General features: G+C 35.9%; 1 protein-coding gene across 1 annotated transcript in view; it reads left to right on the top strand.

Annotated features, from left to right (window-relative positions):
* PCLO (piccolo presynaptic cytomatrix protein) overlaps positions 1-21,818 on the top strand; it is a 411,980-nt gene that overhangs the window by 241,643 nt on the left and 148,519 nt on the right. The window lies entirely within an intron of this gene.

Genomic DNA, 21,818 nt, shown 5'->3' with positions numbered 1-21,818 from the left:
GATCTCTGTAGCAATATATTCTTTGCTGCCCTCTATACTTTTTGCAAGCCCAGTGATTAATTTTATGACTATTATTCTAAATTCTTGTTCCATTATATTAAATCATTTTTGATCAATTCGTTAGCTGTTGCTACTTCCTGGTGTTTCTTTTGAGGAGAATTCTTCCGTTTTGTCATTTTGGATAGTCCCTGGGATGGCGCGGAACTGCAGGGCACTTCTCCTGTGCTGTCTGAAGTAACTTGTTTTGGTGGGCAGGGCCGCAGTCAGACCCAATGCCTGTCCCCAGCCCACCGCTGGGGCCACAGTCATACTGGTGTGTACCTTCTCTTCCGCCCTCTCAGGGGCAGGACTCACTGTGGAGTGGTGTGGCCCCTGTCTGGGCTACTTGCACACTGCCAGGCTTGTGGTGCTGCTTTGATGGGATCTGGCATATTAGCCGGGGTGGACCTGCAAGGCGCACAGGGGCAGGAGGGGCAGACTCAGCTCACTTTGCTGTCAGTGGTCTCCTGCAGGAGGGACCCTGCAGCAACCGGGGGGGAGGCAGACCCATGGGAAGGATGAATCCACATAAGCACAGCGCTGGGTGTTTGCGCAGTGCAAGCAAGTTCAGTGACAGAACTGGTTCCCTTTGGGATTTCTGCTGGGGAATGGGAGAGGGAGATGGTGCTTTACAGGGCCTTTGTTCCCCGCCAAGCTGAGCTCTGTCTTCTGGGGCTCAACAACTCTCCCTTCATGTCCTCTCACCCTCCTGCTCTCTGAGCAGAGCTGTTGACTTTTAACATTCCAGATGTTAAGTCCTAATGGCTGTCAGAACACACTCCATCCGGCCCCTCCACTTTTGCAAGCCAGACTTCGGGGCCCTGCCTTGCGGGTGCGTTCCCCCACCACCACCCTGGCTCCCTCCTGCCAGTCCGTGTAGTGCTCACCACCTCTCCGCCCTTCCTACCCTCTTCCATGGTCCTCTCATCTACACTTGGCTCCAGAGAGTCCATTCTGCTAGTCTTCTGGTGGTTTTCTGGGTTATTTAGGCAGGTGTGGGTGGAATCTAAGTGATCAGCAGGATGAAGTGAGCCCAGCGTCCTACACCGCCATCTTCTTCTTTAGTTCTAGGTTTTTGGTCCTCTCTTTTCTCTTTGTCAGTCTAGTTAAAATTTTGCCTACTCTCCTAATCTTTACAAAGAACCCATTTTTGATGTTGATTCTATTTTGTTACATATGCTCTGTCTCTACTCTAAACTTTATTAGGTTTTCTTTTTCCAGCTGTAGATTTAGCTTGTTCTTTTCAGAGTTCCTTAGATGTCAAGTTAGATTATTGATTTGAGATCTTTTTTTTTTCTTTTTAATGTATGCATTGCAGCTATAAATTTTTCTTTAAGAATTGCTTTCACTGGATCTCGTGCTTTGGCATCTTGTTTTTATTTTCATTCATCTTAAAATACTTTCTAATTTCCTCTCATTCCTTTTGGAATTCATTTCTTGTTCAAAAGTATATTGTTAATTTTTACATATTTGTGACTTTTTTTTTTTAGTTTTCCTTTATTGATTTCTATCTTCATTTCATTGTGGTCAGAATAAATACTTTGTATCATTTCTATAACTTTAACACTGCAGAGGATTGCAGTCTAAGATATGGTCTATTTGGAGAATATTTCAAGTACACTTGAGAAAATGTGTATTTTAATGTTGTTGGGTGAAATGTTCTATATGTGTCTATTAGGTAGATCTGATAGGCTTAAGATTTTTCAAGTCTCCTATATCCTAGTTGATTTTCTATCTAGATATTTTATGTAACTGGAATTTGAGCTGTGAGTATACAGTAAGCAAAAAACACAGTACTTTATTACTAAATGATAACAGTCTCTTTCTTCTATAAGCATTCCCCTCTTTGCATTAAGATTTTTGTTACATGCCAAAGTCCGAAAAAAGTTGATTCTGTCAGCTTGCCAACTTAATGGCTGACTTTATGATATCAAGTCAATCCAGTCATAGCATAGGATTTTAGTTTACAATTTGCCCTGTCTTAATTGAAATCAAATTTCATTTTTAGTATAAGGATAATAAGAATAATTGAGAGTTTACCCATTTCATTTTTGGCTTCATGGGAAGAAGTAAATTCCATTAAACTTATTTTTTTGCAGGTACGAATCTTTAACATTCAAAACAAGTATGGCATATATGTTGGGGAGCTTTTCTTTTTTCTATTTTTTTCTCTAGAAGACAATATTTAGTTATACAACCACATTTGATCTTTAAAATAAGAGGAATTATAATATTAGCAACTACCATTTAGTGAGTATTTCATATCCAAGTAACTACTAAGTACTTGCAACAAATAAGCTTGTTTTATCTTATATCAAACCAATGAGTTATAGGTATTTGAACTTCAACTGACCGTCAAAAACTGAGAAAAAGAAGACTAACTTGTTTAAGGTCATGCTGAACAAGTAAGTTGCATGTCATGATTAATTGAGTTTCTGAGTCTAATTTTTTTAAATATACCAGGCCTCTTTCTGGTCATTATATGGTCTTACCTACTCCCCCCCCCCCCCGCAATGAATCATTATTAGATTAGATTAGATAGTGCAATCCATAGATCTTAACAAAAATATTTTATAAATTAATTATTAATATTTCCCCCCCTAGGGAAAAAATGAAGCAGGTAGACAGAGGTAGATATAAATCTAGAGATCTGGAGTTTGTAGGCAACATAGCATATAATTTTTTTTGCAGACATATTCCATAGTTGTTGGAAGCTTTGACTCTATCATACTGTAGAATAGAAAAGCTAACTGAAATTTTGAAAGCTTATAATTTAATATTAGAACACATACTTGTCAAGTATTTCATAAGTTTAAGAAAGCAATCATTATATGACTTTTATTTTATAATAAGTAAAAATGAACATTTTCAGGCTGAATCACTATACTACCATTAAATTAAATCTGTGTTACATTTACCTCAGCATTTTGGTTGCCAATCTACATAGATAAATAATTAGATTATTTGAGGTAGAAATGGATAAGTATATGAATGGATCCATGCATAGCTTAATTTAATTGATATACTAACATGAGTTTTGTTTATAATATTACCTTGCTAAAAGTGCATTATTTGTCTAAGATCTTTCAAGAAAAACAAACCCAACTAAAGGAATTTCAGTCATTAAATTTATGAATGAAAATCATTAGCTAGCTATGAATGTCACAAGGAGCTTCAGTGCCTTTGAATGACCATCATAAAATCTGGTCATCTCTATGCAAGACCTAAATAATTTTGCTCATGAATATAATGAGAGTACTTTGTAAAATTACCATTTTAATATTTCATATGCAAAGACAACTCACAGTAGTAGCTACTTTCTAAGAAATGTCATGCTCTTAATTGGTCAGTGAGGTGAATATGTGGAATGATTTCAGAGGGGTACTGGACAAGTACATGACAACACATGATATGCCATCATTAGCTTTATTTCTCTGAGTAATGAAGAACCCACCCCTCCCAGCAACCTATTAAAGTTTCTGTGTGCCTAAGATGGACCCAATTTTAAACTTTTCTGAGAAAAAAATTCACTCGTATATAAAGAATCACCGAAAGATCAAACCAAGGATCATTTGGCCTTGGCCTTATTTTGACAAGATAAGACCTCAGAATTTAGATTTCTCATGTGATCTTCAAGTACAAATCATTATATATTTTTGTGTGTATTTAAAAGATATAATTCTTCAATGTCAACATTTAAAATATATCACAGTTTTGTAAAGTTATTGGGAATATTTGCATTATTTCTTATATATCCAGAATGTAAAAAAAAAAAAAAAAAAAGAAAGAAAAGAAACAGCCTGGGCCTCTCATAAGTGCCACTAAGCCCTGTATTTGTTAATTTACCCATGCATATAAGGTGAGGCTGTGAGGGCTGGAAACCATTCAGGTGATAGAAAGGTTTAAAAAGCTATTTTCTTAAATGCTTGTTCTTTCTCTAAGTACCCAGTGTGAGGAACACTTAAAATAATTTTCACTGAAAAATCTAACATTCTAGAAAATTGAAACCCTCAGGATACATTTAAAAAGGTAAAGCTGCTAAGATTTCACCTTTTCCCTTGGTGTTTAACAACCTATAAATTATCATTATTTCTTGAAGCATGTTAAAGACCAGTCCAGTCTCACCTGGTAGGAAGAAAGGAAGATGGAAGGAATAACCCAGAGAGCGTCCTGCCAACTTTGTCCTGAGTCATTCTTGGCTTGTGAATCAGGGCTTTAGATCATAACCCCAAAAGGCAAGGTGAAACCAAACAGCGAAGAATTTGTACATGTAACACATCCTCTCCGGGGACAACTTGTCAGAGTGGATGTCTAAAGAATGTGAGACTGAACCATTGGAAAGATAAACAGGCATATATTCAGGTGCTCAGCAATGTAGAAAAGTCAGTTAAGCATCTTAGTTATTTATTGCTGTGTGACAAATTACTCCAAAATTTATTAAAAAAAAAAAGTAGGCAAGAAAACAAAATGAACCTGTTTGTTTTTCTCTCCAAGAATACATTTGCATCAACAGTATAATCCAGCATGTTTTATCTGGAAGCATAACTGTTATGGGTTCCATTTGTGTGTAATAAACTGATATCTCCCCATCAAAAGTCCTGATACATCCTGAGTAATTTCCCAATCTGTGAGGATGATGATCTAATACCTGGCTCCCTGTATTTACCTTCTAAAAGCTCATCCCCAGTGCTTATTACTTTTCGGGCATATTGTCTATACTTTCCTACAATTGTTCTCTGACCTGAAGTTAGCTGAAAATTATCTAACTTAGATATCACACGTATACTATCATGTCAGCTCTCTATCTCGGTGCTTGCTCACCTAAGTTTACCTCTGTTGTACTCCACTGGAATTTCTCCTTTGTTTATCAGCCCTCCTATCTCTGCCATTCTCAATCCAAGCCTTGTCACATAAGCAGCCCTCTTGCCATCTGTCTAATCTCTTCCCCAACCCCGGCAAGGAATTTGTCCTGAATGAATCTAAATATATGCCTCCTTTTCTGATTTTGGCTTATTGAGCACGTCCAGAGGAAGACATGTATACAGGAATATTGGAATAAAAGTCAGAGCCTGCTACCTCAGTCAGACCCTCCCAGTGCCAAAACCTGCAAGATTTAAATATTCCTCTTCCTTTCTGATAGTAGATAATCATAGTAGATAAATATACTTTCTACATCACAGGGAAGGCACAAGCTTATGACAACCTTCAGCCATCAAATGTATAATCATGTTAAGTCCTTTCACGGTATCCTTGACTCTGCCCTCTTCCATATCTTTCACGTGCGGTCCGTCCTAAAGTTCAATTTATGTTCAAATTATGTTGCCGACGTCCTTATGTTCAAATTATGTTGCTGACAGCTCCTCAAATGATTCACAGTCATTGCTATATTCTGGTATTTATGCCTTTGTGGAATCCCCTCTGTATGAGTATGGGCTGCACTTAATAACTTGCTTCTAATGAACAGAACATGGGGGGTGGGGGGAAATGGGACGTCACTTCCAAGATGCAGTTACACAATACTGTTACTCCCATCTCACTCGCACTGTCTCTGGCATGAGCTGCTTGCTTGCTTTGATGAAGCAGAAGCTGCCAGGTTGTGAGCTTCTCCGCAGAAGCCACCATGGAAAGGAGCAAGGGAGGCTGAGAAGGAACGGAGACCCCCAGTCCAACAGCTCCCTAGTAAATGCCAGCACCTCCCCTGATATGGGAAGTAGATTTTTCCCTACTCAGGCCCTCCAGTCATACCGGAGCCTCACCTGGCAACCTGATTGCATCCCATGGGAAACCCTGAGCAGAAAAACAGCTAAGCCACGACCTACAGAATATGTTTGGTAACAAGTGGTGTTTCTAAGCCGCTAAATTTCGAAAGGATTCGTTATGCAGAAATACGTAACTATTATCTAAAATGCTTTATTTAGAGCATGATTCTGGAGCCAGACTGCTCAAAACTCCTCATTTCCTCAATTCGCATACTGTCTGCCACCTTCCAGCGGTGTGAACTGGGGGAAGTTGATTAACTTCACTATGACTAAATGTCCTCACTTATAACCTGGCGATAATAATAGTGTCTACCTTTTAAGATCACTGTAAGCTGAAATGAGTTAATAAAAGTGAAACCCTAAGAACAAAGTCTAAAATTCTTTGTATTCTATGTACTATTAATGTCCCTTAGTATCCCATGACGACCCTGCTACCACTCTGGTATCAAAGATGCATTTTTTTTTTTTAACCACTGAAACAGCTCTTAAGTTGTTTTCCTAGTTTCATCTTCATTCTCATCATATTCATTCTGCACTGCAGCCCAATAGAGCTTTTCATATGTACACTTCACCGGGCAGGTTATTTCTCTGCAGTAAGCTTTTCATTGAAGTTATGTTGTATTTAGAAACAATCAGTGTGGCTCACAGGGACCTGCCCACCTTTCTAGACCCATCTCTCGACATCCTCTCCCCTGCATCTGTACTCTAAACCAGTTTAGCTTAATGAATATCCCTCATTCTCACCTGACTCTGGGCCTGTATATGTGCAGTACCTTCTCTGATAGCCCACATGTCATGAGGCATAGCACATTTATAATTAATATTTTACATATAGTGTTTGTATTTCTCTCTCACGTGAGAGGGGCCATATGGCTCATGTTCATTACTGTTTTCCCAAGGTCAAAAGCAATGCTTGAATAATACAGTAGTAGCTGCTCAACAGATATTAGCAGAATGAATGGTGGCCTGGACTAATGCAAAGACTTGGCTTCAGAAGTAAAAATGTAAGGAAAGATACAGGTAAGTGTTAGAAATAATGTAGAACTGGCAAAGCCTTTAAATTCCTTTAAATTCTATGAAAGAGAGATACACAGCAATAATGTTAGCATGGGCTGTCCATTAAAATACAAACCTTACATTATAAAATATATGCTGTCTGTGAAAAACATTTTTTATATAAAAATATGGCTAGTTACAACAGTCACATAAATATATACAAATACATGCATATACACAAATATAACAAGTAGAAAAAGAAAGCAGAGATTTTTTTCAAAATAGCATTTTGTAGGTAAAAACAGTACTCTTTCAATTGCTGTATTCAATGCTCTTGCCTTGACCTTATTTTTAGTAATTTCTCTGTCACCTCCCAAACTGTTCTTCTTTCTTCCCTTCCAGACATTGAGTGTTTCCACGTCTATCCCTTTCTCTGCAACCACACCTTCTGTTTTTCTTCTCTCCTAACTCTACTCCATACAGTTTTGATTTTTGCCATCTTCCCCTTTCCCATGAGAAAGACTCTCATGGAAACACAACAAAAATTTGCACCTTTGTGTCGAAACTCCATCAGTAAGATTGTAAAAAGAGCCACAAGACTTGTAGAGTGTCCTTAGACTTGAAGTATCATGACCTAAGAGCAAATAACCTAGTAACTATAGTTTCACATAGGTGTTATCTTAGTATATTTGGGAAACGAAGTAGACTGGAAGTCTGAGACCAAGGATATGGTCTTGTGGATAAGAAATTATCTACCACAGAAACCAGAATTCATGCATTTGACTTTAGGCTCTTTCTACTATTTGTAGTAGTAAAATTTGGCCAAAACTACCTCCTAGTAAATACATATTATGGTGTCATTTCTGTACATAGGCTCTCCTTGTCTATATAATGAAGTATAAACTTAACATGACATTCAAGGCCCTACATGGTCTGATACAACACTCTCTAGCTTCACCTCCAGGTACTGTTTTCTCCCTCCACATATACATGTTTCAACACGATTCACTAGACTTTGTAGGCCCTGGGACATAACATGCAACCATATTTTAAACCTTTCACATGGGTTCTGCTGCCAAGAGATTACTCCTCTATAGACCTTACGGTTTCCTTCTTACCATTTAAAACTACTCCACAAGTTGTCTCCTCAGAGGCCTCTAGAGAGAGAGTTATATGAGATACAAACTCCTCCCTCTGCCCTCTCTAAGAACCACATATAAGCCTTTATTATAAAATTTATCATATCAAATCACAGTATGTGGTCAAATGTCTCTATTATTTTTCTAAGCTCTAAAAGCTTCCTAAAGGCAGAAATGATACCAGGATCTTTATGTTATTATGGCCTAGCATAGAACATGGCACATAATATGGACTTAGTAAAAATATTTATTGGATAGATGGACAGGGGACCAAAAACTAGAAGTCGCCAATCCCAAACAATCAAAGTACGCATTCAGTGTTAGACTCCTCCAAAATGTCTCCTGCTCATGTCATAAAATAATAGTAATTTCTTGAACATATTTTCTAGAAATTTGGTAAATATATACACTGTTTAGAGAATGAAGATTGATAGTTTGAAAACCCAGATGAGTATTAAGTTTCATGGAAATTGAAAATAAATTTTGGATTGATAGTTTGCTTACTTTCTTTTCATTTCCATAATGATTTGCTTCTTCCAAACTTTAAATGTACTGTTTATTGATGTATCAGGTATGAGTGCATTATTTTAATACATGTTTCTTATTTATCTTATGTGGTAATGTAGAAACCTGCATTGTAGATTATTTTAATTTTAAAATATTCTGAATTTTAAATAAATTGCATTGTACTTAATCTTGACCATTGACATTAGGCCAACATGGAGTTAAGACTCAGCTCTGCCATTTATTAGTCATAGCTCTGCAAGTTTGGCCAAGTTATATAATATCTTTAAAGTTATAAATACCTGAAACTTGAAATTAATACAGTTTCTAAGAAAGATGTGTCTGAAATGTAATAAAATTATATATAAAGCTCTTAATGCTCACTACATAGTAAGTTTTGATATATTTTAAGTCTTAATGTTTTAGTTTTTACTGTTGAAACAGGATGCTATCCCTACCTAAAGCATGTTGTTTATATAAATGTTTTGTCCATTTACTCTTTTTTCTTGTATGTCTTTAATCATTTCCCCTCCCCTCCTCCTGAACCTCAGATGATATCTTGGTTAAGTTTTTTCTCCCTAAAGAAAACTGTGCCTCACAACTCCCACCCCCAAACCACTACCTGTGTCCTTCTTGGTCACCAAGCTGTGACGAGTCCATGCACCCTCACTGCTTTACCTTGGACCATTTATTTTTAACCTAGTGTAATCACCATAGGAACTGGTTTTCACAGTATCACCAGTGACTTTTTAACTGACAAATCAAAAGATGTGTCTATATCTGCCTCTTTATAGCACCTGTATAGTATGTTATGGACAGCCAATTGTATCTTGGTTCTATCACCTGTGCTTCCTGTATCTTTCGGTTGCCCCATTTCAGAATCATCTCACTTTTGTTCCTAAGCCTGTGTCTAGAAAATTCTTGTTACATGTGCCAATTAACTTTATTACATCATTTTTTACTAATTTCATTTATCTTTTCTTATTTTTCATTTTCTCAGGAGTTTCTTACATACTTTTCCTAGTTGTCATAAATTTTGTATATGGGAACGCTTTACAAAAATAAGTAAAACAGTATCTACTTCCAGAAGAATATATCCATTTAATAGATAAATTAGTTAACAAAGATATTGTTCTTTTATTCAAATGTTGACTTAAATATAGCAAATGTTTTCTTTCTAATCATAATACTATGTGACATAGATTAAAAGAGAAATTGGAAACCTGTATATGCTTGTCAATAATACTCTTCTAAATAATAAATGTTGTCATTTAAAAAAAAAAAAAAGAAAGTTCCCCTGGCCTTCTCAGCTTACCCATAAAGAAATAATATAATACTAACTGAAGTAATCATCTCATTTATATGAATACTTTTTATATAGCCATACATGAAAACGTATATACATATATAAATTTCAGTTGGGAGACAGGTTTAGCAGTTGTTTAGGGTTGAAAAGTAAATTTAGATCACACCCCCCCCCGTTTTAATGTGTAAAGCATACAAACTATGGCATCGTGTTTAGCCATAGCTTTCACATGTTTTGGACTTTGTATATTCTAGTTGCAAATATGGTATGCACTTTAAGCTAGATGTAAGATACTTATGATATAGTATGTTGGAAGGGTATGTTAGTGTAAAGGATGCAATATAAATCTGTGTTGAAGAGATATTAATTATCATGTATAAAGCTTCAGTGCAGTTTGGGAGACTATGATGAGAAGAAGGAATACACAAGATGGGTAGATGAGTTTTTACTAGATCCTCAAAATCCAGGCAAAATGATTTGGATAATATTAGAGGACTTTGCAGGGGAAAAATGGATTCACACACTGAATGTTGTCTCTCAGAGGTAGCTTGGAGAACTGTTTTCATGGTCCCTTTAAGAAATGGTATAACTCTAGACAGACAAAGCCTAAAAATGTAAAAAGCTGGGTAGATAGGCAGAGTATTCTGGAAAAGAATGAACACCTCTTAGTGATAGAGTAATAATAAACAAATTGATCAAAAGAATACCAGTTTCATTATAAAAGAGAAGGGTTTATCTACTTCAAACCTACCTGTATGATATAAATATTGAAAATAATAGCTGAAATAGCCCAAAGGCATTGTATAATCAGTCCTAACTTTCATGTGGTCCCAAATCTGTCATTTGACTATAATAAGTTTCAGATAAAATTTTCACTAAAACACTCTAAGTAAAACACTCCTCTGAGGAGATTTGTGACAAAATGTAATTATTCCTCTTGAACTTTATATAGTATGTGGTGGTTGAATAAAGCAGTTGCTAGTCTGAAAAAAAAAGAAAGAGCCCTACATATTACAGCCACTATATTGAACTATATCAAAGGACCATAGGAACAAATTATACTTTGTTCCATTCCCTGGAATACAGCCATCTGATTTAATGTTAGGAAAGAAAAAAAAAAAAAAAAAGAGGGAGGAAAGGAGAGAAGGAGAGAGAACAAATACATATACATACAAACATATATACAAAAACATGCCCACCCTAAAAAACTTCTTAAGAGGGCTTTGAAAAATACTCTAGATGGATTTTAGAAAAGAAAAGAAATTAATCTCTTTGGGACATTGCAGAAAATATAAGACAATAAGTGCTGCACCGACTGACATCTCTAATGCTTCTGTCCAGTGAGGTAGAAACTAGTTTTCTGCATGGCTGCTCAGCCCAAGAGCAATGACTTTCAGCAAGAAAACAACACAAACTGGGACAAGAGGTACATTAAGGAGAGGCTTAAAGATGTCTGATGAAATATTGAGTGCCATTTTCACAGTATAATTGGAAAACAGTTTTGTACTACTAGATTGAGAAATAACTTGTAAGTGTCTGACTTTAAATATGTTCTGTTACTTCGTTTTTACTCTCCCGTTAATACAGTCTTGTAGTTGGGTTTTTCCCTTCTTTCTTGTTAATGGGTTATTACAACAATAAGGAGACAGCTACTTTTTAAAGAGAATTCCAATTACATTTACAAATGGTCAGTTCTGTCCCGTGACAGTGGAGATTCAAGTCCTCCTTGCTAAGCATGTCTATAAACTTTCAATAATTCACTGATACTCTCATAACGGTCATGATACTGCCTCTTTAGAGTTTTGATTCATGGAAATGGTTGGTAAACTATTCTACAGTACTCTAGTTGAAGAAATGGGATAGCTTTATTTTGTATGTGCCAGGCCTTGTGGCCTGTTGCAAGGCCTAATGGATTTTAAATGTTTTATCAGTTTTTAAAGTATTTTTCCATGAGTGATAGAATTTATCATTTTATCTTTCACAAGTTACTCTTCTGTTAGCTTTTATTTTTCTTGTCTATCATCAAGTAGTAAAAATTCTTTACTTACTAACTTGTTAAATAGAGGATCTTGTAAGAAGTTAGGCTTTCACTAGAAAATTATGCTTATTTGTATCAAAATAACTTATTTATCCATAAATCTATGTGGAAGTATACAGTTTGGAAGTGAATCCACATCAACATTATCTAAAAGTAAAGGGCAGGCACCTGGGTGGCTCAGTCCATTGAGCGTCTGATTTCGGCTCAGGTCATGATCTCACGGTCCGCGGGTTCAAGCCCCATGTCAGGGTCTGTGCTGACAGCTTGGAGCCTGGAGCCTGCTTCAGATTCTGTGTCTCCCTCTCTCTCTGCCCCTCCCCTGCTCATGCTCTGTCTCTCCCTCTCTCTCAAAAATAAACACATGAAAAAAATTTTAATAAAAATAAAAAAATGAAACTAAAGGGCCTTCATAAGAACCTTTCCTACTAACTTAAAGAACAAGCTTGAAGGGGTGCCTGGGTGGCGCAGTCGGTTAAGCGGCCGACTTCAGCCAGGTCACGATCTCGTGGTCCGTGAGTTCGAGCCCCGCGTCAGGCTCTGGGCTGATGGCTCGGAGCCTGGAGCCTGTTTCCGATTCTGTGTCTCCCTCTCTCTCTGCCCCTCCCCCGTTCATGCTCTGTCTCTCTCTGTCCCAAAAATAAATAAACGTTGAAAAAAAAATTAAAAAAAAAAAAAGAACAAGCTTGAAAACCCAAGATACTATCACGATGAACACTGATTTTCAATTTTCTCTATTTATGAAATGAAAAATACACTCCTGTGTCTCTCTAGTGGTACAGTAGTCTAGAAGTATATCTCTGATATTGACACCAAGGGCTATTTAGCAAAAAACAAATAGTTTCTTCATACAGCATTTACAAGTTCATTACAGATTTACAAGTTCTTTGAGAATCACATTTAATTAAGTTTATTTTACCTCATGCCTCTTATTTCTGTGCCTTTAGTATCTAGAACATTGCATTGTAGAATGACACTTAGCAACTCCTGAAATAAATTAATAGGTTGAATTTTTGCCATATTTACTATATATAGCAATCCGTGAACAATTTTGGTCTAGCATCTATTTTTAGTGCGTTCAGCTCTTTGGAAAAATAGATTTCCTTCTTTTCTCACCTTTAGATTGAGCTTAGATTATTTTTACGAGGAGATAATGTGTGTGCATGTATTTAAAGTCTTTGGGATAGTGTGTCCATATACCTTACCTATTGCTATTTTTATTAATAGCCCTGACACCTCAGAACAATAGAAATTCCCTTCCTTTGCTATATAAGATGCATGTTACAAATGGACTCCCCCGAGAAGAATGTTGTTTAAAATAACTTTGGACAGAAAAACTTATCCTGGAGTTTATTTGCTTGCTACCACAGTCACCTCCTAGGTCTTGCAATCGAAATTAGCTATTCTTCGAGTCCCCCTTCAACCTCCATCCATTCTGTTGTGAGGACTTACTGTTCCTTTCCCTTGCTTCACTCTTTGCACCAGCTATTTTAAAATATTTTAAATTTATATATGCAGTACAATATTTTTTTTAGATGAAGTGCACCGGATCCATCTAAAAACAACTTTTGCCAAGCTAGTCATCAAGGAACATCTTATTAAATACCAAGACTTTTCCAGATTTTTGTCATCATCTCTAATCATGGCCTCAAACTACATCATCTTTAATCATGATAACTTTTCTTTTATACATCTCTGGATTTTTTTCTAAGCAATTATCATTTTGTTTTGATTCTCTGTTTTGGGATTCTATACTCTTATTTTACAATACATTGATTGGTTTAGAATTAAATAACCAGCTTAGAGGTTATTTATGGTCTTGAAAGACAGTTTTGTTTTTTGTTTTTTTAATTATAAGTTGCCCAGACATCATTTCAAATTCTCTATTATATTTCTGTCTGCCCTCAGGGATAATTACTAATCTAGACTCTATACTTGTTTTAACTCATTTATTCCTTAGACGAACTAATAATATAAGAATAAAAAGTAACCTCCTTTCACATATAAGAAAACTGAGGTCCAGGGAGTTTAAGCAACCTGCTAAGGACCGCACAGCTAGTAAAACAATAAAGCTGGGATTGAAACTGAGTGACTGCCCTGAGAGACTTAACCTTTCAATCACTGTGTTATACTTTGATTTGGGAGGAATATGGTTGAGACCTTGACAAGTCTTCAACCTTGTGACTATTTTTATAGTCAGAATTAAAACTATTTTGTTACCAAGCAGAGAATAGCAAAGCTATTTAGATTTGTGGGGACTGAATGGTCAGCTAGGCTAACTTACTAAGTATCCACCTTCTTCCAACCAGCTTTGTCTCTCACTTCCATGACTCGCATCTATGGCTCACGAAATATTAATAAGCAAAAGTCCTGGATCATTAAATATTTGCAACCCTGGAGGATAATTAGAAATCCCCAAAACCTGGAATGGTTCTTTAGCCTATGACTTTATTTAAAAAAAAAAAAGAAAAAGAAGAACATGAGTTTGACTAGAGCCTATTCTCTCAAGTAAGAATTATAAACTATTAAAGGTAAATTAGGAAAAAAAAATACATGTATGAACAGTGAATAATAAGAATTAATATGATTCTTCAAAGTTTTATTTTTCCTAAGATTACATACATACTCTCATTCTACTCACTGAATTGTGAGGAATTCAGTTCTTGACTCCAAAGCTTTAAAAATAATTCAAATTCTTATGTTAACCTTTTATTTCTTCTTTCATTCCTTAACAAGAGTATGTGCACCCATTTCGTAATCAGAAGCCATGTGATAGCAACCAAGGTTTATGAGTATTTCTTTTTTTTCTTTTTTAAAAAATGTTTTATTTATTTTTGAGAGAGAGAGTGCAAGCAGAGGAGGAGCAGAGAGAGAGGGGGACAGAGGGTTCAAAGCAGGCTCTGCTCTGACAGCAGTAAGCCCACTGTGGAACTTGAACTCATGAGCCATGAGATCATGACCTAAGCCAAAGTTGGACGTTCAGCCGACTGAGCCACCCAAGCACCCCATGTTTCTGAAAGTTAAAATATTTGGATGTATATTCACAATGAAGAAATGTTGTGAGTTGGCGAAATATGGTGGAGTGATTCTAAAATTGTAGATTGTTCCTCATCACAGAGGAATCTCAAAGAATATGGGGAATTGAAGCCCCAAAAGCAACTATTTGGCCCATAATTTATTCTCTCTCACTTTCAATTATTTTCATTTGTTTAATACTAACAATTAAGTCATAGGGTTGTTATGAAGATGAAATGAGACAAATAAATGTAAAATATCTGTTCCATGTTGTAGGCATCTATTAATTTAAATAAAGGGAGCAGAACAATTATAACACAAAGAAGATAAAAACACCAAGGAAATGAATTTGGAAGTGATAAAAGGACAATGAAAGCATAGGATCTTTCATTGGTCTAATCATTTAGATATATAATTCTTATATACTTCCTATTATTTTTCTGCTCTCAGTATTTGATAACTTGGATAAGGAGAGAATTAAGGTCTTTGGATTATTAGTAAGAAAATGGGAAAAAAAAAGCAGTTTATAAAGAATATGCAGCTAGAAACCAGAAGACTTGAGATATAGTTGTGAATATGCTATTAAATGTTTGGGTAACTTTGTTTACATCAGTTTATTTTTTGTTTGTTTCAAGTTTTTATTAAATTCCATTTAGTTGACATACAGTGTTATATTAGTTTCAAGAGTAAAATTGAGTGAATCATCACTAACATATAACACCTATTGCGTATCACAGCAAGTAGCCTCCTTAATATCCATCACCCTTTCAGCCTATCCCCCACTAACGTCCCATCCAGAAACCTTCAGCTTGTTCTCTATAGTTAAGATTCTGTTTCATGGTTTGTTTCTTGCTTCCCCCTCCATCACATGTCCATCTGTTTAGTTTCTTAAATTTTACATATGAGTGAAACCATATGGTATTTGTCTCTCTTTGACTTATTTGCTTAACATAATACACTCTAGCTTCATCCATCCATGTCGTTGCACATGGCAAGATTTCATTCTTTTTACATGGCTGAGTAATACTGCATTATGTGTGTGTGTGTGTGTGTATGTATGTATATATATGTACGTGTATATATGTATGTGTGTGTGTGTATATATATATATATATATATATATATATATATATATATATTGAAACTTCATCGTCCATTCATCATTTGCTGGACATTGGGCTCTTTCCATGCTTTGACTATTGTTGACAATGCTGCTATATACATCAGGATGCATGTGTGCCTTCAAATCAGTATTTTTGTATCCATGGGGTAAAAGTACAATTGCTGGATTGTGGGGTAGTTCTATTTTTAGTTTTTGAGGAACCTCCATACTGTTCTCCAGAGTGGCTGCACCAGTTTGCATTCCCACCAACAATGTAAGAGGGTTCCCCTTTTTTGCATCCTCATCAACATCTGTTGTTTCCTGAGTTGTTCGTGTTAGCCATTCTGACAGGTGAGGTGGTATCTCATTGTGGTTTTGATTTGTATTTCCCTTATGATGAGTGATGTTGAGCATCTTTCCGTGTGTATATTAGCCATCTGGATGTCTTCTTTGGAAAAATGTCTGTGTATGACTTCTGCCCATTCCTTTATTTGATTATTTGCTTTTTGGGTGTTGAGTTTTATAATTTTTAATGGATTTTGGATACTAAACCTTTATCACGTGTGTTATTTGCAAATATCTTCTCCCATTCCATTGGTTGCCTTTTACTTTTGTTGATTGTTTTCTTCGCTATGCAGAAGGTTTTTATCTTAATGAAGTCACAGTAGTTCATTTTTGCTTTTGTTTCTCTTGCCCCTGGAGACATACCTAGTAAGAACTTGCTACGGTGGATGCAAAGATGTGCTGCCTGTGTTCTCCTCTAGGACTTTGATGATTTCCTGTCTCACCTTTAAGTCTTTCATCCATTTTGTACTTATTTTTGTGTATGGTGCAAGAAAGTAGTCTAGTTTCATTCTTTTCCATGTGGCTGTCCAGTTTTGCCAACACTCTTTATTGAAGACACTGTCTTTTTTTCCATTGACTATTCTTTCCTGCTTTGTTGAAGATGAGTTGATCAAATAGTTATGGCTTCATTTCTGGAATTTCTATGCTGTTCCATTGATCTCTGTGTCTGTTTTTGTGCCAGTACCATACCATCTTGATCACTGTAGTTTGCAATGTAACTTGAAGTCTGGAATTGTAATGCCTTGCAGGTTTGCTTTTCTTTTTTCAAGATGGCTTTGGCTATTCAAGAGGTCTTTTGTGTTTCCATACAAATTTTAGAGTTGTTTGTTCTAGCTTTCTGAAAAATACAGGTGGTATTTTGATAGGGATTGCATTAAATATGTAAATATGTACATTCACCTGGGGTAGTATAACATTTTAACAATATTTGTTTTTTCCAATCCATAAGCATGGAATGTTTTTCAATTTCTTTGTGTCTCAATTTCTTTCATAAGTATTCTATAGTTTTCAGAGGGCCTATCTTTTACCTCTTTGGTTAGGTTTATTCCTAGGTATCTTATGGTTTTTGGTGCAGTTATAAAAGGGATCGATTCCTTGATTTCTCTTTCTGCAGCTTCATTATTGGTATATAGAAATGCAGCAGATTTCTGTGCATTGATTTTGTATCCTGCAACTTTACTGAATTTGTGTATCAGCTCTAGCAGGCGTTTGGTGCTTTTGGGTTTTTGGTGCTTTTGGGTTTTTGGTGCTTTTGGGTTTTTGGTGCTTTCGGGTTTTCTACATAGAGTATTATGTCTTCTGTGAATAGTGAAAGTTTAACTTCTTCCTTGCCATTTTGGATGCCCTTCTGTTTCTTTTAGTTATTGATTGCTCAGGCTAGGAATCCCAGTACTGTGTTAAATAACAATGATGAAAGTGAGCATCTTTGTCTTGTTCCTGATCATAGAGAGAAAGTTCTCAATTTTTGCCTATCGAGGATGATATTAGCTGTGGGTCTTTTATATATGGCCTTTAAGATGTTGAGGTATGTTCCCTTTATCCCTACTTTATTGAGGTTTTTTATCAAGAAAGGATGCTGTACTTTGTCATATGCTTTTTCTGAATCTTTTGAGAGGATCATATGGTTCTTATCCTTCCTTTTATTAATGTAATGTATCTTATTGATTAATTTGTGAATATTGAACCACCCTTGCATCCCAGGAATAAGTTCCACTTGATCATGGTGAATGATTCTTTTAGTGTAATGTTGGATTCAGTTTGCTAGTATTTCGTTGAGAATTTTTGCATCTGTGTTTATCAGCGATATTGGCTGATTCTCTTTTTTAATGCATTCTTTGGTTTCAGAATGAAGGTAATGATGGCCTCATAGAATGAGTTTGGAAGTGTTCCTTCCATTTCTACTTTTTGGAATAGTTTGAGAAGAATAGGTACTAATTCTTATTTAAATGTTTGGTAGAATTACCCTGGGAAGCCATCTGGGCCCAGAATTTTGTTTATTTGGTGATTTTTGATTACTGATTCAATTTCTTTACTGGTTATGGATCTGTTCAAATTATCTATTTCTTCCTGTTTCCATTGGTAGTTTATACGTTTCTAGGAACTTACCCATTTCTTCTAGATTGCCCAATTTGTTGGCATGTAACTTTTCATAATATTCTTTTAAAATTGTATTTCTGTGGTGTTGATTATAATCTTACCACTCTCATTTATGATTTTATTTGGTCCTTTCTCTTTCCATTTTGAATAAGTTTGGCTAAGGGTTTATCAATGTTATTAATTCTTTCAAAGAACAAGCTCCTGGGCTGATTGATCTGTTCTACGGAGTTTTTTTGTTTCTTTGTTTTTCATTCATTTCTGCTGTAATCTTTATTATTTCCCTTCTTCTTCTGGCTTTATTTAGGCCTCATTTGTTGTTCTTTTTCTAGCTCCTTTAGGTGTAAAGTTAAGTTCGGTATTTAATATTTTTCTTTGCTTCTTTTTTCTTTATAAATTGTTTTAATGTTTATTTATTTTTGAGAGGGAGAGACAGAGTGTGAGTGTAGCAGGGGCAGAGAGAGAGGGAGACACAAAATCTGAAGCAGGCTCCAGGCTTTGAGCTGTCAGCACAGAGCTTGACATGGGGCTCGAACTCACAGACTGCAAGGCACCCCTCCACGTATTTTTTTAAATTATTTTTTTTTTAATTTCTTATTTTAACTTTCTGGTTGACCCATTTATTTTTTAGTAGCATATTCCTTAACCTGCATTTATTTGTGGTCTTTCCAAATTTTTTTCTTGTGGTTGACTTCAAGTTTCATAGCGTTGTGGTTGATGCATTGCATGATCTTATTCTTTTTGTACTTGTTGAGGCCTGATTTGTGACCTAGTATGTGATCTATTCTGAAGAATGTCCCATGTGTACTTGAAAAGAATTTGTATTCTGGGGCCTGTGGATGGCTCAGTTGGTTAAGTGTCTGACTTCGGCTCAGGTCATGATTTCACAGCTTGTGAGTTGGAGCCCCACATTGGGCTCTGTGCCGACAGCTCAGAGCCTGGAGCCTGCTTCAGATTGTGTGTCCCTCTCTCGCTCTGCTCCTGCCCTGCTAATGCTCTGTCTCTCTCTTTCTCAAGAAAAAAAAAAAAAAAAGAATGTGTATTCTGCTGCTTTAGGATTGAGTATTCTGAATATGCCCCTTAAGTCCATCTGATCCTGTGTGTCATTGAAAGCCATTGTTTCCTTGTTGATTTTTCTTTTTTTTTTTTTTCTTCCCTTGTTGATTTTTCTGCTTGGATGATCTGTGCATTGGTTTAAGCAGAGTGCTAAATCCCCTATTATTGTTGTATTATTATTAATGAATTCCTTTTTGTTTGTTATTAATTGTTTTATATATTTTGGTGCTCCAGGTTGGGAGGTGAATATTTACAATTGTTAGATCCTCTTGTTGTATAGATATAGTGCCCTTCTTCATCCCTTATTATAGTCTTTGGTTTAAAATCTAGTTTGTCTGATAGAAGTATGGCTACTCTGGGATTCTTTTGATATTCATTAGCATGATAAATGGCTCTCCATCCCCTCACTTTCAGTTGCAGATGTCTTTAGATCTAAAATGAGTCTCTTGTAGGCAGCCTATAGATGGTTGTTGTTTGTTTATTTATTTGTTTGTTGTTTTTAATCCATTCTGACACCGTGGTCTTTTGATTGGAGCATGTAGTCACTTTACATTCAGAGTGATTATTGATAGATATGTAATATTCAGTGCCATTTTATTACTTGTTTTGTATTGTTTCTGGAGATTTTACTCTCTTCCTTTCTAGCCTTTGTCACTTTTGGTCTTTCCTTCCTGCTCAGAGTCCCCTTTAATATTTCTGGCAGGGTTGGTTTAATGATCACAAACTCCTTTAGTTTTTGTTTGTCTGGAGAACTCTTTATCTGTCCTCCTATTCTGTATGACAGCCTTACCACATAGAGTATTCTTGGCTGCACATTTTTCCAATTCAGCACATTGAATATATCATGCCACTGCCTTCTGGTTTGCCAAGTTTCTGTGGAAAGATCTCCTGTTAACCTTATTTGTCTTCTCTTATAAGTTACGGGCTTCTTTTATCTTGCTGCTTTTAGGATTTTTCTTTATCTCTATATTTGGCACATTCAACTACTATATGTCTTGGTGTTGTCCTGCTTTTGTTGATTTTGATGGGAGCTCTGTGTGCCTCCTGGATTTGAATGTCTGGTTCCTTCCCCAGATTATGCAAGTTTTCATCTCTGATTTCCTTAAACCTTCTACCCCCTTTTTCTCTCTCTTCTTCTTCTGGGGCTCCTATGATACAAGAGTTATTATGCTTTATGGAGTCACTGAGTTCTCTAAGTCTATATTCGTGATCTAATGTTATTCTTTCCCTCTTTTCAGATTCATTATTTTCCATAATTTTGACTCTTATATCACTTATTCATTCCTCTATTTCTTTCATCCTGGTTGTTATACCATTTGGTTTCAATTCTTGGCTATTTTACTTTTCATATTGGCCTAGCCTGTAGGTCTTTTACCTCTGCAGCAAGGGACTCCCTGGTGTCTTCTATTCTTTTCTCAAGCCCAGCTAGTATCCTTATGGTTGTTCCTTTAAATTCTGGATCAAGCATATTATTTATATCTGTTTTTATTAGATCCCTAGTCATGACCTTTTCTTGTTTTTTTTTGTTTTTTTGTTTTTTTGTTTTTTTCTTTTGGGATGAGTTCCCTCTGTCTTGGCATTTTGTCTAGGTCTCTGTCTTCTTCACTGTGTTAGGAAATCATGTTTGTTTACATCAGTTTATTGGAAATGATGTGTCACACCTTTTGATATTTTAAAATTGTATGATTCTCAAGGCCAGTGATTTTGTATAATGCAAGTTTATGACAAACCAAATGAAGTCAAATATATCTAACAGTTCATCAACAATACACCTTATCTGGTTTAAAAAAAACTACAGTAGTTTTTTTTTTGTTTTGTTTTTTTTAAATACCAGTCAGTTCCTTTGCTTCATGTATAAGTTGCAAAAACATTAAGAAGCTAAAATTACTGGGGCGCCTGGGTGGCTCACTTGGTTGAGCGTCCAACTTCAGCTCAGGTCATGATCTCACAGTTTGTGAGTTCAAGCCCCGCGTCAGGCTCTGTGCTGACAGCTCAGAGCCTGGAGCCTACTTTGGATTCTATGTCTCCCTCTCTCTGCCCCTTCCCTGCTCATGCTCTCTCTCTGTCTCTCAAAGATGAATAAACATTAAAAAAAAAAAAGAAGCTAAAATTACTTAAGAATAATAAAATTTTAAGAAAATATAAGACACAGATGGTCATGAAAATATTGAAATATTAAATAGAAAATTAGTTCAGATTACTCTTTTTGGGAAAAAAAGGACATTGGAGATTTGAAGATTTCCTTTCAAAACATTTCATGATTGGAATAGGAAGGACAGCCACTCTTGGCGGGTAAAGTAGTAATGAGAAGATAGAAATAATTGAACTTAACAGTGGTAAATGTGCATCTTTAACAAATGCAATTTAAATTTTAGACAGCTAACACATATACTCTGGGAATACATTTAACAAATAGTTTTATGTATAC

The sequence above is a fragment of the Lynx rufus genome, unplaced genomic scaffold (genome assembly GCF_022079265.1).
Source record: "Lynx rufus isolate CCGP_SWC_20201006 ecotype Redwood Valley unplaced genomic scaffold, mLynRuf1.p SCAF_4, whole genome shotgun sequence".
Lineage (NCBI taxonomy): Eukaryota > Metazoa > Chordata > Mammalia > Carnivora > Felidae > Lynx > Lynx rufus.
Note: the sequence above shows the minus strand (reverse complement) of the source record. Positions and strands in the feature narration are given on the sequence as shown.